The 5,462-nt window shown below is 40.8% G+C and overlaps 1 non-coding gene across 1 annotated transcript; it reads left to right on the top strand.

The window, feature by feature from the left end:
* The first annotated feature begins 3,959 nt into the window (after positions 1 to 3,959).
* Positions 3,960 to 4,066, top strand: LOC131226433 (small nucleolar RNA R71). Its single transcript, XR_009161818.1, has one exon. It is a non-coding gene; the product is annotated as a small nucleolar RNA R71 (small nucleolar RNA).
* Positions 4,067 to 5,462: the final 1,396 nt, after the last annotated feature.

The following is a 5,462-nucleotide window of genomic DNA, read 5'->3' as shown; positions in this document are numbered from 1 at the left end:
CGAGGAGGGTCCAGGTCAAAGAGGTGCGCCACCATATGGGAGATGTGGAGACAAAAGATCCATCAGGGTGGGGCCCACGGATGGAGCCGTGGGTCCCTGCCTCTTGGCCGCCCGTCACTGCAGCAGCGCTGCTGCTTTTAATTATTATTATTATTATTATTTTTTTTTTTGTTTGGGGGCCCACCGAGATGTGATCCACAATCCAACCCATCCAATAAGTGAGTCCCACCTAACTAACCGTTCAGACCAAGTTTCAGATTCATCCAAATTTCGGACGGGTCCCACCAAGTGTTTTTATATGTTTATGAATGTCTTCACATGATTTTTGATGGTATGGCCAGCCTGAGTTTTGTTTATGGCTGATTTTTGGGGTGGACGGCTAGTCCATGGGGAACCATCAAATGCACGGTGTCGATCAACGAAATGCATCAAGGTGGGGCCCGCAGTTGGGCCGTGAGACCCTGCCTCGTGCAGGCAGCGCGCCTGCGCCTTCTGACAGCGGCAGCAGCGCTGCTGCTTCTTTCTTTTCTTTTTTTTTGAAAAAGAGTTTTTTTACGGTTTTTCCTAGGTGGGGCCCGCTTCAGTACGATCCACTCCATCCATTGGTCTCTGTGGCTTGATACCAACCCAGAGAGTCCACTATTGAGCTTTTCCAGATGTACAGGAGCGTCAGGGAGCAACTGTTTCCTATGGTACGGCCCGCCAGAAAATGGAACCAACTTCATTTTTCGGCTCAACGCCTATAATGAGTTGAGAAACAACATGGACGGCTCGGATCTTACATATACATCAAGGTGGGGCCTGCATGAGTGGCCCACCACTCCTTTCTTCTCTTTTTTTTTTTTTTTTAAGGATCATTGTTGCAACGTCCAGCGTCCAGGGACGCTGGACGGTTTGTAAATATTCACAGAAATGTGGTGGGTCCCACGTGAATGTGGCCCACCAATATATATATATATATATATACATATACATTTAATATTTATCTTATATTGTATATATATATATATAAGTACATATTATATACATATAATATATAATATATAACATACATATATATATATATATATATATACATATAAAAAATGCATAGGACCCATCCCAACAATAGGGGGGGTGTGGATCATCACCTATAATAGAGTGGGCCACACCGTCTGACTTAGATGGACGGGGGAGATGTAACACATATCGGTGGGATCCACAACATTACAAGGAAAGAATGAGAGAGAGATAAAGAGAGAGATACACGGTGAGATAGAGGAACCCCGCCACTATGGGCCCTCTTGATTAAATCACATACATCCAAATGGGTCCCACCAACAAGTGGGCCCTATAATTTAAAATAATGGCAAAACACCCACCTAATCTTTCTTCTCCTTGCTCCCTTGGACTCCTTAGCTCCTTACCTTCACTTTTAATGGAGGTTGATGGGGGATTAATGGTGTGGATGAGAGATGGGAGGGTGTAGATGGAAGATGGAAGGTGGACCACACTTGAGAGGGAGAGGAGGCTTGGACGTTTGGGGCTTGGGGTTGCTTGGAGAGATATGAGAAAATGAGAGAGAAAATGAGAGGATGGGAGTGATATGAGGTGATGGAGTGATGGGTGTAATTAATGGGGCATGGGTTTGTTTGAAAAGTGAGTAAAGGAGGGATGGGTGAAGAGAGAGAGTTGACTTTGTGAAGAAAGGGGCATGGGTTGTTGTACTTGAGATAAGGTTGCATTTAATGATGATTGATGGGACTTATTGCGTAGAGATTCCCTCGAAATCCGCAACGCGCGGTGTTTCTTCGGAATAAACGCTGATCGGCATCTTCTTACCTGGGTATCGGTTCGGTGCGCAAGTCACGGCGTTGGAACCGCGGCGACGACGCGATCGTCAAGACATAAGTTTCAGATCGAGCCGACGTCGGTGCGCGGGACCTGGCTTAGGATCGTGAGCAAACACCGAATTCGGTGCGAAGGTTGCCAAAATTTGACCGGAAGGACCGCAGAAGCTAACAGAATGGTACGGATTAGGACACGGGTCTTACAGCAGGTGGCGTAGACTGTACTAGACCCTGGTGATGATCCCAGAGAAGTACGGTACTGATATGTGGACTTATTGAGCAGGAGTTGCATAGTCAGCATTTTACTCATTCATTCATTCATCCATTATCCACTCGAGTTGGTGATGCATAACTAATTTGATATGTGTACCTTCGTAATAGCTAGGATTTCGATTAGGCGTGCATCTAACCTGAGATCAGGAGTTTACCACATTGAGTCTAGCTAACCAAATTTAGGTATGGGACTGGTTTGGATAGAAGTCCCTTCTGATGGACTCCACAGCTTGCGATATTACATACTATCATCCTGACTTCACACTCTAGTATGGTCATTTCTTTTGCACCGCATATTGCATTGAATCCTTAGCACTTAGCATTTGGTTTACTATGCTTCTATATTACATAGCCTGAATAAGGCTGATGGTATTCGTTGCTCTTCAGAATTGCATATTGTATTGCATCCTTGATATATAATATTTGGCTCATTATGACTCCACATTGCATAGCCAATCTATATTGCATACTCTGATATTGAATGACTTATAGCCTTGTCAGTATTTCACTTACATTTGTGTTCTTGATACTTATCTTGCGCACACACGTATACCACTCACTAAGATTTTTATAAGCTTATGCACGATAGATGCGTGCAGGTGATGATAGGTCGTGATTGAGCTGAGGCAGGAGTGTACGGTAGAGCTTCTGGAGATTTTGGCATTTACCTTGTATTTTCCTTTCAGCATTATACTCGAATGTTTATATTAGTGGATATGTTGTGTTGATGTTGTTGTTTATGACTTGGTTATGCTCCATTACAAAAAAAAAATACACTAAAAATCCTCCTTGTATGATCCCAGAATCGGAATCTAGCGTATGGGCGCTGAAAGCTGAGAATGGGGTTTATGGAGGCTATCGGTGCCAGATTCGTCGATCAGGAATTTTGTGAGCCCGGTTTTCAAGTTTGGGGCATGACACAACTTGCTTTGAGGTTCCAGTTCCAACCCATGTGGGGCAATGCTTGGTATATCATCCATGTCTTCTTCCAGTTCCTTAGACTTTTCAGCCCTTATGGGAATAGAATTGTCAATTGTTTTTTCACTCCCAAAAGTGGTGATAGACTTGGCTTACTCCATTTGATTTGAAGATCTTGGGTTACTAATTTTACGTTGTAGTTTTAGATTGGAGAGAGGTTGGGCAGGAAGCTTCCCTTTCTCCCCATTCATTAAGTGTGACTCCATCCATTGAATGGACGATGAAAGCATTCCCATTGTTGTTTTGAGATCTTGGAATGTTTGCGATGTATTTTAGTTGAATATTTCTTGGTTTTGGATGTGTTTTAAGACTGGATCCCCTTGAGGTTTCCCTTGATTTAAGAGTTTGTTAGGGAATCCTTGAGGAGTAGCAGTTTGTCCATTCCTCCAACTGAAATTGGGATGATTCCTCCAGTTGGAGTTGTATGTATTTGAGGTGGTTCCACTGAAAGGTCTTTGGTAATTGTTTATGGCATTTGATTTCTCATACAATACCTCATGAAAAGCAGGCATTGTTGGACAATTTTCAGTTATATGTACGTTGTAAGCACAAATACTGCAAACAACTTCCTTAGCCTTATCCTTCTTAAGTTCCATGGCCTCAATTTTTCTTGTGAGATTAGCCACTTTATCATTGATATCATCTTGCTCTTTCAATATATATATTCTGCCCCTCTCCTTTGATTGAGTAGGGTTAGAAGTGATGCTAGGTCTTTGGGAGATGTCTCATGATTGTGCGTTTTTAGCAAGTTTGTCAAAGTAATCCCACACATCATCAACATCTTTGTTCATGAATTCCCCATTACACATTGTCTCGACCAATTGGTGCATGGAAGATGATAGTCCATCTTAGAAGAAATTTGTTATGGGCCATGTTTCAAAGTCATGTTGTGGGCATGAACTGACAAGATCCTTGAACCGATCCCAACATTGGAAGAACGTTTCATCTTCCTTTTGAGTGAAGTTCATGATTGACTTTTTGATGGTGTTCGTCTTATGGTATGGTAAGAATTTTTTTATGAACTCCCTTGTCATGTCATTCCATCTGCCAATGGATCATGGATGTAGTCAGTGCAACTACATCTTAGCTTTTTCTTTTAAGGATAAGGGAAAGAGTTTTAGCCTGATCGTGTCCTCAGACACATTAGGAAAATATAAAGTGGCTATTTCTCATCAAACTCCTTCAAGTGTAGATATGGACTTTCAGATTCAAGTTCATAGAACTTTGGAAGGAGTTGGATTACCCCTGACTTGATATCCATATTTCTTATATTTTTTGGAAAAATCATACAGGAAGTGCGCTCACCCCCGCCGATTGCAAGAATTCTCGTAAGGTACGAGGTGGGAGTGCGTTATACACCTCATTCTCATATTGAATTTCCTCAACTAGAGGTTAAGGTTGATTTGCAGCTATCACTTCTATTGACTCTGAGGATCTTTGTTAGTGTCTAATCCTATAATGGATAGGCAACCCTTCGACCAATCATCCTCCACTTCAGAGACGTCGAGTGTTGTCACGAACGCACTTGGGCATGAAACACTCGAAGCCTTTAAGTAATTAAACCTAAACCTAAGAAATAAAACTAGGAAAACTAAAACAAATAAGAGAGAGAATTAGAACGTGATTACCAGATTGAAAATTGCTATGTTAGAATCCTACAAAATAGAAAACCAAGTTAGATTCTAAAAACGAGTTCAGAAAAATCCTAAACTAGAAACAAAACAAAAAAGTTAATCCAATATTAACCTAATTATATACTAATTAAATTTAGAAATATGCAACCGTAGTTCCCTGCAATAGTGCCAAAAACTTGTTCACAGCCCCAAGTGTAGGGATGCAATGTAGTAATAATCTCGGTAAGACCGAGGTCGAATCCACGGGGACTAATCTCGTACGTTTTTTAAAGTAACTAGAATCATAACTAGAAGATCTAAAACTAAATATGAATAATTGGGAGAGTAATTGTGAATAGTGTAATTGAAACTTGTGAATTTAAAAGTGGGAACTAGGGTGCCAAGGATCCACTTATAGTTATCAGGATGTTTCCTTACTTAATTCAAAGAACACAATTGGAATTGGAGTCCTATCCTATCCAATTGGAAGATATATCAATTAAATCAAATTTGAACTTTCATTGACTTAATTCTCAATAGAGGAGAATTGAGAAGATTGGAAGGGATTCCATCACTCTACCATGCCCAGGAGACAATAGTGAACAATAGAATTTACCTAATCCCACAATCTCAAAATAGGAAAAGAAGATATCCCAAGCTATCACTGCATCTATTGTAATTTGAGTCACAATAAATCATAGAAAACTAAAAATATTCCTTTAATATCAAATTAGAATCAAAGAAGTTCGACAAGAACAAGAATAAAGGC

Source organism: Magnolia sinica, chromosome 14, assembly GCF_029962835.1.
Source record: "Magnolia sinica isolate HGM2019 chromosome 14, MsV1, whole genome shotgun sequence".
Classification (NCBI taxonomy): Eukaryota; Viridiplantae; Streptophyta; class Magnoliopsida; order Magnoliales; family Magnoliaceae; genus Magnolia; species Magnolia sinica.
This window is presented reverse-complemented; position numbering and strand designations above follow the sequence as displayed.